Consider the following 17727-nt stretch of genomic DNA (forward strand, 5'->3'; position numbering starts at 1 on the left):
TATGTGATTGTACTTCTCTTATCCCACAATCTTGTTAATCATTATTAAATCACTAATTAAAAAAAACAAGATAAAAAATCTGTAAAATCAAAGAAGCACACTATCTGCTAGGTGCCTTCTTAGTAACTTTCTGAAGCTCTACATCCATTCTGTAGTATATTTAGAAAAGAGTTTAGTCTAGCTAGCTTAACACAAATACTAAAGAAAACATGTTCTCTGTACACTTGTTGAGGGAGGAACATTGATTGTTTTTTTCTATTTTTATTAGTGATTTAATAATGAGTTTGTTGTTGTTATTGTTGAGTCATATGATTTATTTATTATCATTTGTTATCCATCTCTTGTCAGTTATGTGACATCTAGGTATCTTCTGCCAAATTCTGTGTTACCTTTGTGTGTGTGTGTGTGTGTGTGTGTGTTTATTTTAGAAGAAGCTGTTAAGTTTGTAGAAGCTGTTAAATTTGTTATAGTCCCAGTAATTTAACCTTGTTTTAGTTTTGCTTACTCATAGCAATGAGTCTCCAAATAGAACCTGATGTTAAACTGTGGATGTTTTCCACCAATGTTTTCTCTATATTTTTTATTCTCAGTTCCAATAACCAGATCTTTGACCCATTTTGAGTTAATTTGGCATATGGTATTAAGGGGTGGTGAAGTTTCATTTTTCTCCAATTGACTACCCAGCCTCAGCTATTGAAGAGGCCTTCTTTCCACTCACTGAAAAGGTTTTAGTCCTTTATAATGTATGCACATGTGGGTTTATTTTCCCTTTTTGCCCTTGCTTTTTATTGTTGTAGTTATTATTGTTGTTGTTATTGATGTCATCATTGTTAGATAGGACAGAGAGAAATGGAGAGAGGAGGGGAAGACAGAGGGAGAGAGAAAGATAGACACCTGCAGACCTGCTTCACCACCTGTGAAGTGACCCCCCCCGGCAGCCTCTCTCCATTTCTCTCTGTCCTATCCAATGACAACGATGATATCAACAACAGAAACTACAACAATAAAAATAATAATAATAATCCCAGGCATTAGTAAGCTCTAAAAGACATGAGCCTATCATTCAGAAATGTGAAATTTGGTATGTATGGAACAGGCTTCCAAAAATTCTGACATCGAATGGAAAGAGATGCTTGCTAACACGCATGTACAAGACAGACTGAGAACACAACCAAATTTACCCTGAAGTTCATAAAATTTAAGCAGAGACACACATGACCTCGGCTGATTCCAGAACTGCCCAGGTGAGGCTTCAGCAAGGGACTTATGTGAGCCTTGAACAAAAAATAGAGGTCATATAAGTAGAGAATTATAGGGTGAATTTTATTATATCAATAAACAGAAAAATACAACAAATGACTATATACCAATATATGACATTATTGATGGGATAATGGGGCCTGTTAAGGGCCAGAGCAGTGCATTGTGGTGCATTGTGGGTGGCCCTGTCCCCACAGCCCATCAGAAACTCAGTGTTAGGCGCCGGGGCAGTCTGGGTCAATACAGGTGGCCGTGTCGGAGCCCTGTGCCAATGAATGAACATGGAGCACTGCCTAGTGCTCTCCACGTTATGGAAGATAGTGTCCTCACTCCTCTACTCCACAGCCACCGACATACTCTTGTTCTTGTCTCTGTCAACAGAGCTGTCCAGGGTCCAGGTAGAGTCACCCCCAGTGCAGAGACCTGTGAACAAAGAAGTGGGTTTAGCAATGGACAAAGGAGGGGCCCCAGGGAGCAGAGCAGAGGCAGTGAGAGGATGAAGGGCTTGGAGAACCAAGGGGCTGAGGGTCCACTTCCTCACTGAAACCATGGTAGAGGGAGAGATGGGAGAGCAAACCCAGTCTTATGTCGAGGAGATGATTCCTGCATATCAGCAGGGAAATGTTTAATGAGGAGTTGAGGTATATGACCTTATGCTTTACTGAATTTAATATTTGTAACTGGAATCCAGATAAATTCAATATGGAGTGTCAGCAGAAAGAACGCCTTGAGGAAGAATGCCACATCTCCTTACTCTCACTCTACACCCAGAAAGTCCTCTGAGGCTGAGCACAGGCAGCAGCAGAGAACCCGAGTCCTGTGTCACCCTGTCAGGCTTGGTCCTTCTGTGCTGGACATTATTTGGAGGAAGAGCTCATGATCCGTCAGTGACCAAACAAGAGAGATGCTCTATCTGTGGGGGCTGAGTGGGATGAATAAACAGTCTAGCTTATTAAATTGATCTGTCTTCTGGAGTTGGGCGGTAGCACAGTGGGTTAAACACACATGTTGCAAAACACAAGAACCAGATTAAGGATCTCAGTTTGAGCACCCAGCTCCCAACCTGCAGGGGAGTTGCTTCACAGTTGGTGAAGCAGGTCTGCAGGTGTCTATCTTTCTCTCCCCCTCTCTGTCTTCCTGTCCTCCTTCCATTTCTCCCTGTACTATGCAACAACAACAACATATATAATAACTACAACAATAAAACAAGGACAACAAAAGGAAATAAATAAATATTAAATTTTTTTCAATGTTCTGTCTTCAGTGTTTAGGCAAGATTTGTTTTATGAATACCTCAGGGTTGATGGGGTATGAATACAACCTTGAAAGTGTAAGTCAGTACTTCTGGATTAGAATTATCATAATAAAAATATCTTAACCCATTCTATTCTGATCCAAATAAATACCAACTAGCACTTTTCTTTAAGGCACAAAGATTGGTGGGAGAGTTTTAGCATTATATTGGGGAAAGGGGAGGGACTGGATAGAAGGACCATTTTAAAGACACCTGATAACACATAGACTTTCAGTCTACTGTCATGTTGATCTGGGCCTGAAGACAACTTGGGAAATGAGATTGCTTTGGGGGTGGAATTGAGAGTTTCACTGTAACAGGAATCCCAAGGCTTCTCCAATACAAGCTCGGAATAGAGTCCACTCCATTCCTGCAACTCTGAGTTGTTCCACCTCTACCAGAGTCAGTGGAGACGCGCATGGTTTCTGGGGCTTGTAGGTCCCTGCCAATGTTGCCCTCCCTCCCATGGGATTGGTTTTCAGTGTCATGAGCTTGTTTCAGGAAGGAAGATCTGACCTGGCTCAAGGCATACACAGGCACCCAGGGGGTCCCCTCTCCCCTGCTGGTCTTCACATGCTAGGTTGGGGGACTCCTGTGCTTCCTGTGGAAGCTCCTCAGTGGCCAGCAATTGGACCACTTCATGCTCCTGCAGATGTTTGCCACCTAGATGGAGAGAAACCTCAGTCTAGGTCCAGGCTGACCATGAAGAGACTCACCTCACTGTAAGTGTGACACAGGAGCCTTCTCCTGGACCTTCTGTGCAAAGAAGGAGGTGTCTCTGTGTCTCTGTGTCAATGTGTTTCTGTGTCTCTGTGTCCCTGAATCTGACAGGAGATCTTGCCCTCACTTATGCCCAAGAAAAGAGTTGACAAAATAAACAGGAAGATGCTCTTATTCATTCCTGTGCCTGGAATGCCATGAATTCCTCATGAGGAAGAGCTCTACAGAGCAGCTCAATCTGCCACAGAGAAAGAAGTAGAGAAGCAAGGACTGTCCCTAGAGCCTGTTACAGAGCAGTGAGTTGGTCACTGTCTACTGAATGCATGGAGGCCTGTTGCCTGCACTTTTCCCTGTCAGAAGGTATTGAAGCAAATCTGGAAACCATTTACTCTGAATCTTTACAGTTAATGTCTCACTCCAGTCAGCCTCTTCTCAGATTGCCCTGACACTCACCTGCAGGTGGCTTTCTGGTTTCTTCCAGCCTGTAATTCGCATCCTGGAAGAGAAGGAAGGCAGGGTCACAACAAGCCTTTGCAGTGAGCAGTGGAAGAACACATTTCCCAGTAGCTCTGTTTCCCCAGAGAGAGAGCCCTGTGTCCAGGATTAAAGCTACTTGACCCTTGGGGGTGACTGTGGTTGAGTCGACACTGTAGATTTGAGTGAATCCTTGGGTTTTCAGTGCATGTTCAGAAGTGTGTTGACAAGGATATGTGGATTTCTTCTTGCTTGCTCTCTAGTCTCAGGATATACACACAGGTAACTCCCAGTTGAGTGAGTAATTTATAATTTGAAATGTCAAATATGTCAACTATCTACTCAAATGCTTTGAAAAAACGCAGCTCTCCCCCACCTCCTTGAGGAGAAGCATTGCCTGGTGTATGAAGAAGCAGGAAAATGTCATCAATGCTGCAGAGTCAAGGCCAACCCTGACATGATGCAGCTGTTCAAATTATGCAAAAAAAAAAAAAAAAGAAATAATGAAAAGAAAGTGGGCTAGGAGGTGGTGCAGCTGGTTAGGCACACACCTTACCAAGTCAAGAACCCAGGGCTGAACCCTCACTCCCTACCTGTAGTGGGGAGGCTTCCTGAGAGTTGAAGCAGGTCTGCAGGTGTCTATCTCTCTTGAGTGGGGAGAAGTGTGTTATGGTGCACAAGGTTAAGAGTACATAGTACAGACTGCACGGACCTACATAAGGATCCTGGTTCAGTTCGAGCCCCTGCTCCTGATCTGCATGGGGGTCACTTCAAAAGTGGTGAAGCAGGTCTGCAGTGTCTCTTTCTCTCTCCTCTATCTTCCCCTCCCCTCTCAATTTCTCTTTGTCCTATCAAAAAAAAAAAAGGAAAAGTCAAAAAAATATCCATAAAAGCACTGGATCTGTAGTGCAGCAATGAGCCCCAGCAATAACCCTGGAGGGAGGGAGAGAGAGAGATAGAGAGAGAGAGAGAGAGGGAGAAAACAATGGGAAAGGAAAAAAGGAAAAGAAAGGAAAGGAAAGGAAAACAAAGGAAAAGAAAATTGAGGTCAGTATTTTCTCTTCACTTGAAGAGCCATCCTTGAATTGGGTTTGGTGTACTGCACCAAAGTAAATGACTAGGGAGAATGGTTGTTCCAATCCTGGTGCATGATGGGGGAGGAGGAGCTGGGCTGGGAGTGAAGTGTTTTGCAGAAAACCGATATACATATGTGCCAACAACTGTTTACTGTTTACTGTAAACCATTAATCTCCCCATGAATAAAAAGTAAAAAAAAAAATCCTGGCCAGGGATAAATTATCTACAGGAAACAATGCAAACCACGTTGTACATGCAAAAGTTAATTGGGAAAACAATCCAAGGTAATAGAAAAGCTGTCTTGTGAAAATTATTTGGTGCAAGAGACATCAAGGATTGATATTAGGGCAATCTGAAAAAAACGTTAACTTTTCAGATGCAATCTTCTTTCCAAGTTTAAGTCATGTGACCACTAAGGACTGTTGAATATAGTCCCAGCTTCCTTTTCTGTGTATACACCGACCTGTGTGTCTGTAGAAAGATACACTTTTCTATCTGGTACATTCTGGATTCTTCCCTCATCTCTAGACCTCTTTCTGTCCAAGGCAGAAGCTTGGAGTGTAAGTTCTAGTCTTAGAAACACTTACAATGATGTCTTCCACCTTCTTTCGGAGGGTGTTCTGGAAGTCCAAAATCTCATTCTGAATGTTCCTAATCAAGTCCACAGTGACCCAGAACAGAATAATATCTGTTAGATTATGTGCAAGTCAACTTACGTTTTGACTAGTCACTTCAGTATTTTGCACGCCTTTTTCAAGATATCAACATACTCAGCAAGATCTAATGAAGAGATATACAAACGTATTTCTGGAAAATGAGACCAAATCCTAGAAAACATATATTGTCAGGTCACTGAGAGCAGGGCTCCAGATCCTGTCTTCACAGCTTTCCTGCCTGGAGTCCAGGCCGGAACCTCCCTGGGCTGTAGGGCTGGCAGGTGCATTTGCTTTGAGAACCACCCCTCAGAGAAACCTGCCCTTAAGTCAGGGCAGGTGAATACATGGTCCAGGGTGATGTTAGCTCCCATCACAGAGTGGAGAGAAGGGGGACAAGAGGGAGAAACATTGACTGCTAGGACTCTGCATTCTGAGAACTTGAAGATTTGAAATACCATGGCCTGGGTGGTAACACAAAGGAAAAAGGTCTCAAGCATGAGATCCTAGTTCAATTCCTGGAAGCACATGTACGAGTGATGTCTGGTTCTTACTCTCTCTCCTCCTATCTTTCTCATTAATAAATTAATGTCTTATAAAAAAAGATTTGAAATACCTGAACTAAGGACATACCTATGAAGCTCACTGTACCATTGCTCCATTTTGTCGACTGAACTGAAATCCAAGAGAAGGGCAGAAAAGAAGTTAAAATGCACAAAATTCACACAAACATATTGTATTTCCCCCACCAATAAAAAGTAAAAAATAAATAAATAAAATAAAATAAAGTTATCCCTTCCAGGGGGAAATTATCTACAGGAAACAACAACAACAATAAAATCAACATGTAAACATCAACATCAGGTTGTTATTGGTGGGACTGTGTGAGTCAGGAGGCCTGTCCTGCTCACTGGGTGGTGAGAGGCCCAGCTCTCTGACAGATAGTTTGCTGCGGGTTGGCAAGGAAATCTTCTAGCTGGAGGAGAAATTGGGTTGGGGCTCAGGTGGTGGTGCCAGTGGTTAACTGCACATGTTACCATGCACAAGGACCCAGGTTCAAACCCCTGGTCCCCACCTGCAGAGGGCGTAGAAGCTGCATATGTTTGCTTGAATCACCACCATTGGGGGACAGTCGAGAACATACAGCTATCCTTGTGGGGGTCAGAGCACATGTGGCAAATAGACCCCCAGATGGAGCTGTGCCCCCCGCCCAGATGAATCATATGGAGACAGGGCCGGGCTGCAGTCTTACTGAAAAGAGACCACGAAGCTGCGGTCATCCCAGCCCAAGACCAGCGATGTGCGGGCTCTCCCTCCATTCCTTGAGTTGTGTGCCACCCACATGTCCAGCAGGGGCACCCAGTACTTGATTCTGCAGTCACTGTTGAACCTGGAGAGGGAACAGAGCACAGAGCAGTTAGCTTGCATCTCCAGCATTCTGGGAGCAGCTGGGTTTCTCCTGGGGAGATAGTGGGTGTGTTTCTGTGGCTCCTTCCCCTCTGAGCTGAGCCTTGAGAGCACAGCAGAGGGAGGGCTGGGGCCTGAGTGCTGTGTGCTGACTGGAGCCGGGCCCAGGATGTCCCTGAACACTCCTGACCAGTGGGAGGAAAGCAGCCATTTTCCTGAACATTGCAGAACAATTAGATACCCCCCTATATTTATGAGCTCGCTAAGAGAACCTTTCACTCATTTAGCATCTTTCCTGTTGCTTGCTTGTTAGCCATAATGGTCCATGATCATATTTCCCTTATTAATTGTATGGAAATTGCAATTAATATGTTAGTTCATTATTGTCATCCTAAAAGTGCTTGAGGATACTAATAAAATAAATCATGCATTACAATGTTAGTTAAGAATATTTTCTGGATGTCTACCCCTCACCACAGAGTTTTTACTTTGGTGCCTTACTTACAAGTTCATCAGGTCCTGCTTTTAGTTTCCCTTTCAGATCTTCTTACTCAACTTCTGTTGATGAGTGGGATCATACCCCTCCTACCCTATGTTTTTGTTAATTTATCCTTTCTTTAAATAAAAAAAAATTTAAAGAATATTTTCTGGGCTGGGCGGTAGTGCGCAAGGACCCGAGTTCAAGCCCCGTCCCCACCTACAGAGGGAAAGCTTCGCAAGTAGTGAAGCAGGGCTGTAGGTGACTCTCTGTTTTTCTCCTTCTCCCTATCACCCTCTTCCTTCTCGATTTCTGGCTGTCTCTATCCAATAAGTAAATAAAGATAATTTTTTAAAAAGTTAAAAAAAGAATATTTTCTATGAGTCCCAAACAATTAAGTTGAATTTTCCATATCTATTATTTTTAATTGCCACTGAGGTTATCACTGTGGCTTGGTGGCTACATGATGAATCCACTGTTTTTGTGGGTCATTTTCCTGGTTTTTGTTTGTTTGTTTTAATATATACTTATTTATGTATTTATTCCCTTTTCTTGTCCTTGTTTTTTTATTGTTGTGGTTATTATTGTTGTTGTTGATGATGATATTGTTGTTGGATAGGACAGAGAGAAATGGAGAGAGGAGGGGAAGATAGAGGGAAGAGAAAGATACCTGCAGACCTGCTTCACCGCTTGTGAAGCGACTCTCCTGCAGGTGGGGAGCTAGGGGCTCCAACCAGGATCCTAATGTTGGTCCTTGCACTTTGTGTCACCTGTGCTTAATCCGCTGTGCTACCGCCCAACTCCCTGTTTTGTTGTTTTTAAAAGGACTGAGAGAATTAAGATGGTAAGATGACTGAGTGGAAGACAGGAATGAAACCTACAGCCTTGCTAACTCATGCATCTTTCCCTCTGCAGATGGGGAGTGGGGATTGAACCTGGGTCTTAGGCCATGGATGCTCAACCAGGTGTGCCACCACCACCCAGCCACCCAGTCTCAGTTTCTAAGGGTTTTTCATGCCTTTAAAGCTTAAGTTATTGAAAATTTGCTTTCATAAATTTGTATTCGTAATTATCTCACTTAGAGTCTGGCAAAACATGAAAAGCTGCTTTAGTACTGTGCCCACCTAAACCAGGCAGAGGCTCATGTACCATGAGCAGGACCATGGACATGAGCAAAGGGAACTGCACGGTGGGAGCTGTGACTGGGTGTCTCTCCTCTCTGTTCCCTTCCCAATCTCCTTCTCTGTCTCTCAGGTACTTAAAAAGAAATTTGAGGGTGGTGGGTAGATACTATAATGGTTATGCAAAGATACTCTCATGCCTGAGGCTCCAAAGTGCCAGGTTCACCCCCACATCCCATCAGCCAGAGCTGAGCAGTGCTCTGGTTAAAAAAAAAATGAGGAGGACTTTGCTCAGCAGTGTTTTCCACTCACTGAATTCACTGCCTCTTGTCACAAGAGAATAAATTCAGTCAGTGAATGAATCATTCATTCCCTCAGTCCCAGGTCCCTGTCTCCATGTGCAGGCTGTGAATGCAAACACTTTGCAGAAATTCAGTGTGAGTGTCTGTGAGTCCTGGGAAGCAGAGACTGGCTGTGCCTTGTCCTGCCTCCCTCGGGCAGAGCTGGAAGGGCAGACACCTGAAGGAAGAGCAGGCCAGGGGAGGGTCCTCCAGGCTGGTTCCCCTGGGCTCTGTCTCTGCATCTCTCCTTTAGCCTCTCCACCCTGGCTGCCCTTCCCCAGGACTCTGGCCCTGCCCAGTCTCCCTGCTTCCCCTCAGATGCCCACGCAGTGCTGGACAGAAACCTCGCAGAAAAGCCACCTCTTCTGTCCATAGGGCAGCAGAGAAGAGGCAGCTGTGGGGTCAGAAGCAGGAGGAGCAGGTACGTACTTTGTGTTGGAGATGAGCAGCACGTTGGAATATAAGATCAGTTGCCTTTTCTGCCACCTCCGCCTCTTCAGGAATTTGCCAGGGCCACTGAGGAGGGTGCGGCCATGAGGCAACACTGGGATGTTCCTCTCTTTTAGGCCGCTGTCCTTTACAGAAGACCTGCAACACAGCAGACCCCCAGGGCAGCTTGTCAATGAGCAAGTGGGACACAGGGACTCGTGCTAATGTCAACACTCACAAGCATTACAGAGGAGTCTCGGTCTCCCAGAAGGACTCAGCACCCTGATTCAGGAGTCCTGAGCTACACAGAGGTCCTGTGAGAGTTGAGATCACTCAGGGCCAGTGGAGATGGAGGGCAGCTTGAAGGACAGGGCACAGGGTCTGTCACTTTAGTGTCAGGGGACAAGGAAGCAGCAGAGTCTCAGCAGGATCTGGTAGAAAGGAGACACTAAGAGGGAGTGAGGGGGAGTGAGGTTATTGGGGTCCTGGTGCTTGATGCTGGGAGAGGAGCTGAGTGGGGAGGAGAGTGTTCTGCAGACACCTCTCACTGGGAGATGAGAAATCTTACCCCATGTCAACAAACTGCCCCTCCACTAAATGAAGGAACAGTTAGAGGACAAAGGAGAAATGACAAATGTTTCAAACAAGCAACTCAGGTCCATAGCACAGTGTCTAGTTGAACTGAAAATCATGTAGCCCCAAGTGTCATCCCAAGTTTTGCATATGCCAGTGACTTTCTGGCTGTCTCCTTCCCCTCCCTCTTCTCCTTCCTCTTCCTCTTCCTTTCCCCATCTCCTTCACCCCTTCAGTTTCTCTTTCTTATGCTTCTGTCTGTCTCGCAATAATAAAAAAAATTATGTAAACAGATATATGACCTTATAGAGATCAAATTGCAGATTACAAGACATCCAAGAGTGTGAAGAGGTCATTTCACTGTGGTCTCAGGTTAACATACACCCTTAGATAACAGGATTCTGGAAAACTGACTCTAATCTTAACTCAGTCATCACTTTGGCCTTGAGGGAGGCAGGAATCCCAAGATCAACAGATAATAAATCAAACATCCAAATGTTTCTCAACTCAAGGAAGTACTAAGCTATTCCTTGACTGTGCCCTGAGTAAGCCCACAGGACTCTGATCCTAGCAGGTCAAGTCTTCTCTCTGGCATCAGCAGGAGGGAATCTCATGAGCACAAGTAACCATTCATGAGACCAGGGCTGAAGCTGAGGATTCTGTCCGTGGGCATCACACAGAGCACATCCTGGGACTGCCCTCCTCCTGCTCTGCCAGTCACACAGGGCATGTGAACAGACTCTACCTTAGGCAGGGCAGCCAGCCCAGACATTCTGAAAGCCGCGAAGACTTTCTGGTAGACGCAAACATCCTCTATTCTTCACTCCTTGACGCTAAAGAGAGAGCTGAACATAGCATTGTGTGCACTGTCAACTCAGTCTCTAAGACTGAAGATTCCACTGTAGCCAAGGCCACTGGTCTGTGATGTCAGAGGTCAAAGGTCAGTGTCATAACTGACCAGCTGACAGACTGAGTCCCTGAAGCAATTTGCATCTTCAGCTTTGAGTTTTTTAATTAGTCCTTTGAAATTTTGTTCTGATAACTATAGACTCCGATGCATTTTTTTAAACCAGTACAGTGTTCAGCTCTGGCTTACAGTGGTGTGGGGAATTGAACCTGGGACTATAGAGCCTCAGGTACAAGAGTATGTTTGCATAAACATTGTGCTATCTACCCTCCACCCAACTGCCATGCATTTATTAGAAATAATAGAGATGCGACAAGCCTTGCCCCCATTTCAAGCAGTGGTCATATAATCCTAAAGAGTAAGTATCACAGTAGGATATTTACATGGATGCTGTCAGAGACACACTATTTCCAGGAGCAGAAGTGTGTGTGTGTGTGTGTGTGTGTGTGTGTGTACAAAGGGAATGTCACTTGGCAAGTGGAATGGCAAAAGAGTTGATATTCTTTGATGACCTTCAACTGTAGTGTAAAAAGTGTACATTCAAGTAACCATTAGAGGACTTGATGTAGCCTAGAATAGATCCCTTCGTTTTGTTTTGTTTTTTTATTTTTTATATTTATTTACTTTCCCTTTTGTTGCCCTTGTTGTTGTTATTGATGTTGTTGTTGTTAGATAGGACAGAGAGAAACAGAGAGGAGGGGAAGACAGAGAGGGGGAGAGAAAGATAGACACCTGCAGAACTGCTTCACAGCCTGGCCTGTGAAGCGACCCCCCTGCAGGTGGGGAGCCAGAGGCTGGAGTCTGGCTCTTTAGGCCTCACAACTGCGCTTAACCTGCTGCGCTACCGCCCGACTCCCAGTTTTGTTTTTTTAAAGAATTTCTTTATTCATGAGAAAGATAGGAGGAGACAGAGAAACAACCAGTCATCACAGGGGCTACCAGGATTGAACTCTGGAACTTCACCTCCAAAAGGTTCAGGCAGATTTGCTTTAGCTGCAGTTTTGGGATTCAGCCACCTGAGGGCACTCATCCCCTACACATAGCAGCAAAATAAACAAAAATCACTCAGTGTTCTTCAGTACCTAGAAACCAGATTCTACTAATAGGTCCATTCACATATTTTAATTGTGAATGATCAACTTATGACAGTGCATAATGTTAAATAAGAATCATAGATAGAAACTACATGTAGATTGATATTACGGCTCAGCTAGAGGCATTCAGCAATTTTTAATTCTATTGATTTGTTATTGGATAGAGACAGAGAGAAATTGAGAGGAGGAGAGAGAGAGGGAGAGAGACAGAGAGACACCTGCAGACCTGCTTCACCACTTGCAAAACTTTCCTCCTGCAGGTGAAGAATGGAGGCTTGAACCCTGCTCCATCAGAGCCATCACGGCCACCCATCCCGGAGCCCAGACCCTCCCTGGGCCATGTGCCCCATGACAGCAGGGCTGCACTGCAGGTCTGTGGACTGAACAAGGGAGAGGATGCTGAGGAACTCTGTTAATAATCAAGACGACCGAAGCCCAGGTGGGTGTAGGAGGAAAGGAGCCTTTTATTCCTGCTTGGGCCAGGGGCTCAGATCTTTCTGATAAGTCTGGCACAGGATGGAGGGGAAGCACAGGCTTATATGGGGCGCAGGATGGAGAGCAAAAAGCATCATCCCAGAAGCAGAGGCTGCAGGTTAAGGGGTGGGACTTGGACCTGCTGCTCAGGGTCTGGTTGCCTTATCTGGTTACTGTTATCTTTCCTGCAGAGCTGTGCCTGGGAAAGTTGAGCCTCCACATAAGAGACCCCACTGGGGGTGTGGGGGTCCTCTAGGAGACAGGAGCTAGTGGGGTTACTAAGTGCCTTCTCAGTAAAGGTTCAGCCCGGCCTTCACCGGCTCCACCTGTCGTCCCTTGCTCACCCGGGAAGGCCAGCCTGCACTACACACCTGCACTGCTTCAGACCTTCTACACTTCCTAATTCTTTATTACAGTCTCAGGTTTGTGGTTGTTGTTGCTGTTTTGCCTTCAGGGTTATCACTGGGGCTTCAATCCATTGTTATTGTTATTGCTGTCGTTGGATAGGACAGACAGAAATGGAGAGAGGAGGGGAAGACAGAGAGGGGGAGAGAAAGACAGACACCTGCAGACCTGCTTCACTGCCTGTGAAGCGACTCCCCTGCAGGTGGGGAGCTGGGGGCTTGAACCAGGATCTTTGCGCTTGGTGCCAAGTGGGCTTATCCCGCTGCACCAACGCCTGGCCCCCTATATTTTCAGTCTTTCTGTCCTGTATTGCCGCCCACTTACAAATGCATCACAGGCAGATTATAAACACAAAGTACAAGCAGGCCAGGGGCAAAATCTGGGCATTCCCCATCGGTGAGTGAGTCCCACCTCAGCCCCTGCGGCCAACTTCCAAGCCCCAATGGCTCCCAGCAGGTGCTGGACACATGTGTGCAGCTGAGGACAGACCCGTGGCTTTCACACATGCCTGATCTGCGGCTCCTGCTTGGGCCCCTTCCAGGAGACTCAGCCCCCAGAAAGCTCACAGCAAGAGCTCTGCCCCCGCCCTCACCGCACACCAGGCACCTTTGCTGGCAGCTCTCACAAGAAGCCCAGCGACCCCCCACCTGGGCTTCCTGAGGGCTGAGACCTCAGGGCAAGTGTCAGGGAAGCAGCCTTGTGTGCCCTGTGCCTGTGACCTTCAGGAAATGCCACGGGGCGGCTGCACACTGCTGCACCTGGCTAAGCGCACGTGGAACCACGAGCAAGGACCCTGGTTCAAGCCCTGGCCCCACTGCGGGTTGGGGGGGCTCAGCTTCAGTAAATACATAAATACACAAGTGCCTTCAGAGAACACCCTGGAGACTCTGAACTAAAATGTCACTGCTTCCACTGTGTGGGGAGAACTCGCTTAATAAAATCAGGACGCTGAGCGTACATGTTACAGTGTGCAGGGACCCGTGTTCGAGCCCCTGCTCCTCACCTGCAGGGAGAAAGCTTTGCAAGTGATGAAGCAATGTGTCAGGTGTCTGCCTCGCTTCCTTTTTTTTAAATATTGATTTATTTTTCCCTTTTGTTACCCTTGTTTTTTATTTTGATAGTTATTATTGTTGTTATTGATGTCATCATTGTTGGATAGGACAGAGAGAAATGTAGAGAGGAGGGGAAGACAGAGAGGGGGAGAGAAAGAGAGAGATTCCTGCAGACCGGGGCCGGGTGGTGGCGCACCTGGTTGAGCGCACATGTTACAATGCACAAGGTCCTGGTTTCAAGCCCCCACTCCCCACCTGCAGGGGAAAACTTCACAAGTGGTGAAGCAGTGCTCGATTTCTGACTGTCTCTATTCAGTAAATAAAGATAATTAAAAAATTAAAAAGAAAAATACACCCACAGACCTGCTCCACCGCCTGTGAAGCAACCCACCTGCAGGTGGGGAGCCAGTGTCTCGAACCAGGGTCCTTATGTCAGTCCTTGCGCTCTGCTGCACGTGCCCTTAACCCTCTGTGCTACTGCCCGGCACCCAATATTTTTTTGTAATACTGCAGGGCGCTGGGTGGAGCTGGGCCCTTCTCCTTGTGAGGGTGTTGGAGAGCTGCAGCCCCTCCCCTCCCCACCTGCCCTTCGGCCTTGAGCAGAGTCGCCACTGCCCTTCCTGTGGTCACACACGCGGCTCTTGCTCACCCTCACCCGCTGACAACCTCTCTCTCCGTCTACAGCCCGCAGTGACCGCGCCAGCTGGGCCTGGGACAGAAGTGCGGCTGCAGCCAGGCCGGCGCAGCGCTGGGAGAGCAAACCCAGAGAAGAGGCTGCAGACAGGTAGGCGGACAGGCTTCCTCCCCCGCCCTCACACCCCATCCCCAGACATCGATTTAGTGGCATCTTTGCAAAGCGGCCAGAACTAGAAACTGTGTCAGCTCTACTGTCATCCGGATCATTGTGGATGATGGGATAATTCCACAGTGGAATGATCTACAGTGATGGAAAGACAAATGTACATGTACATGGCAACCATTGGATGAATGTCACAACATCCTTTAAGAGAATGAGGATCCCATCAAACATTTCTATTTGCACAAAGTACAAAATAGGCAAAAAGCATCTGAACTGTTGAGCAGGGACCTGAAGGAGACAGAGGAGCCCTGAGTGCTGCTATGCAGGTGTCTGAGGTGATGCTGGGTTTGGAGGTCAGGTTACTGTATGCAGTTTCGTGGAACTCATTATGACGCGTGCTTTTCATACGTTTATTATTCTTTGAGGAAAGTTTAAATTTTCTTTAAAGGAGGCTTGGTACTCTTCTCTTTTCAGACCCATTAGAATTTTTTTTTTTTGCCCATTGTATTGTCAGCATCCTGAATTTCATTGGTTGGTAGCCCAATACTAATTCTTTATAATCATTGCTGCTTGGATGTTAAATAAATTATAATTTATTACATATGAATTGTAAACTTCTGTTGAGCAGAAACTGTAATTTTTTCTCAGTGTCTTAAGTGAGATTAGATGGTAGCAACTGTTAAATCACTGATACCTTCTCCAACCTCATTTCTCTTCTCTGTACTTTATTGATTTAATAATGATCAACAAGACCTTATTGAAGAGGGGCACAATGCCACACAACTCCCACCACCAGAGTTCCATATCCCATCCCCTCCATTGGAAGCTTCCCTATTCTTTATCCCTCTGGGAGTATGGACCCAGGATCACTGTGGGGTGCAGAAGGTGGACGTTCTGGCTTCTGTAATTTCTTCTCCGTGAGACATGGGGTTGGCAGGTCGATCCACACTCCCAGTTGTACTTTCTTATTTGTTTAATAGAGTGTCCTCTGGCTCTGTACACATTTTCTTTTTTTTAATTTTTTTGTAAATTATCTTTATTTATTTACTGGATAGAGACAGAGAGAGATCAAGAGGGAATGAGGATATAGAGAGGGAGGCAGACAGCTGCAGCCCTGAATCTCCACTAGGGAAGATTTTCCCCTGCAGATGGGGACCAGGGCCTGAGCCTGAGTTCTTGTGCACAGTAGCATGTCCGCTTAAGCAGGTGCGCCACCACCCAGACCCTGTGCACATTTCCTCATTTATAAGGAATTTGGTGTGTGAGTACCGTGTGGGTTTTCTTTTTGTTTTGTTTGTTTGTTTGTTTTGTGTGTTTTTATTTTTTGTAACTCAGAAGTCTAAATTTGTTTGCCTTTGCGATAGCACCTGAGGTTATAAAATATATAAATAAATTGGTTCTTGAGGATTTCAGCTCAGTGGATAAGAGCCAGTAGTCATGATAAAATTTGAGAGTTTCTCTACTGTCATATTGATTTTGAGAGCTCTGCCAAGGTCATCTATCTCTTAGGGCACTATCATGTGAATGGAAAGAATGATGGGCTCTCCTGCTCTCAGGGCCACATCACTGTGCAGATGATGGGGCTTAAATCCAGTTTCTTGTCCTTTATAATGCAAAGGCCCACAAAGCTGCTCCCCCAGTTCTACTGGCAGATGCTGATTGTCTTCCTAGTGCTCACTGACAGACGAGAGAAAGCTGAGACGGCTGTGCTCCATCGCTCCCTTCAGCTAGTCTTTGAGACAGTGGGTCTCATTCCCTGCAAGGCAACGTGTCAGTAACTCCTACACACACACACACAGGTGCCCAAGGAGCATATTTCCACTTGCCCTCAGGAAGATTTTCACTTTTGCTGGGAAAGGAGTGCTTCAACTTGACTGACTAGGCAGCGGGCTCTCAAAAGTGCTTGAATGCAAAACACTGTATGTGTGGGTGCCTGCCATGGATTTGCACAGGATTATTGTGAAATCACTTTTAAATGTTCACTGTGCAACTTAGACATGTGCTAAAAACATTTATAGTGAGGGTGCTGGGCAGTAGTGCAGCAGGTTAAGCGCAAAAGGCACAAAGCACAAGGACCAGCGTAAGGATACAGGTTTGAGTCCCCAGCTCCCCACCTAAAGGGGGGTCACTTTGCAAGTGGTGAAGCAGGTGTCTATCTTTCTCACCCCCTCTCTGCCTTCCCCATACAAAGCCAAACATACAAAGCCAAACAAATTGTTGAGCAATAATGGACCCAAAGCTTGGAATAGTGGAGAGGAAGTGTTAGGGGATACTCACTGCAAACTCTAGTGTACTTCTGCTTTCAGGTATATATTTTGCAGTAGTTTATGGATATGTGTGAACATATGCTCTCTCTCACAGAAACTGGCGTATATCTAGGTTTTGGGACTTTGTTGGAAAGTGAACCACCTGAGATGGAATTAAAGTATACTATGAAAGGAAAGGTCTCTCCCGAGTAATGAAGCTGAAGGGTTGTCATTCCACGCGTGAAGTCTCTGGACACAGTCTGAAGTGAAGCATCACTGTGTTGATTAGGTAGTGATTGGCAGATGCAATATTATTTTATACGGATTGGGAGAGGCATACGGGAAAGTGGGCCCTATCCAAGGGTTCCAGAACTGGGGGAAGTAGAGGCTCTATAGTGGAGATGTGAGGTTCCTGCTGTCTTAGGGTTCAAAAAGACAATCGATAGTTAATGTTATCATCACATTATTTGGTAATTGGGTTAACTTTGAAAAGGCATTTTGTTACGGTTTGCTGTACAGTACCCAGTATCTTGTATATAGCTGTGCTATTGGATGCTTCTGATCTACTTGGTCTAGGCTTTTGAGAGAGTCCACCTATCAAATACACAGCCTATATATTAAAAAGATTCAGTCTGTGTTTTAAAAAACTTCGAGACATACAATTAATTTTCCCTCTCTCATATTAATTAACTAGTGATTCATATGACTACATTTTACTAGGAGTGTACATAAACACCATTCTCACCACCAAAAGACTGTGACCCATCCCTCCCACCCACTCCCACCCCCCACTAGCCCAGGAAGCTGTATGTCTACCCCTCACCACAGGGTTTTTACTTTGGTGCCCTACTTACAATTTGGTCAGGTCCTGCTTTTAGTTTCCCTTTCAGATCTTCTTCCTCAACTTCTGTTGATGAGTGGGA

Source organism: Erinaceus europaeus, chromosome 2 (genome assembly GCF_950295315.1).
Source record: "Erinaceus europaeus chromosome 2, mEriEur2.1, whole genome shotgun sequence".
Classification (NCBI taxonomy): domain Eukaryota; kingdom Metazoa; phylum Chordata; class Mammalia; order Eulipotyphla; family Erinaceidae; genus Erinaceus; species Erinaceus europaeus.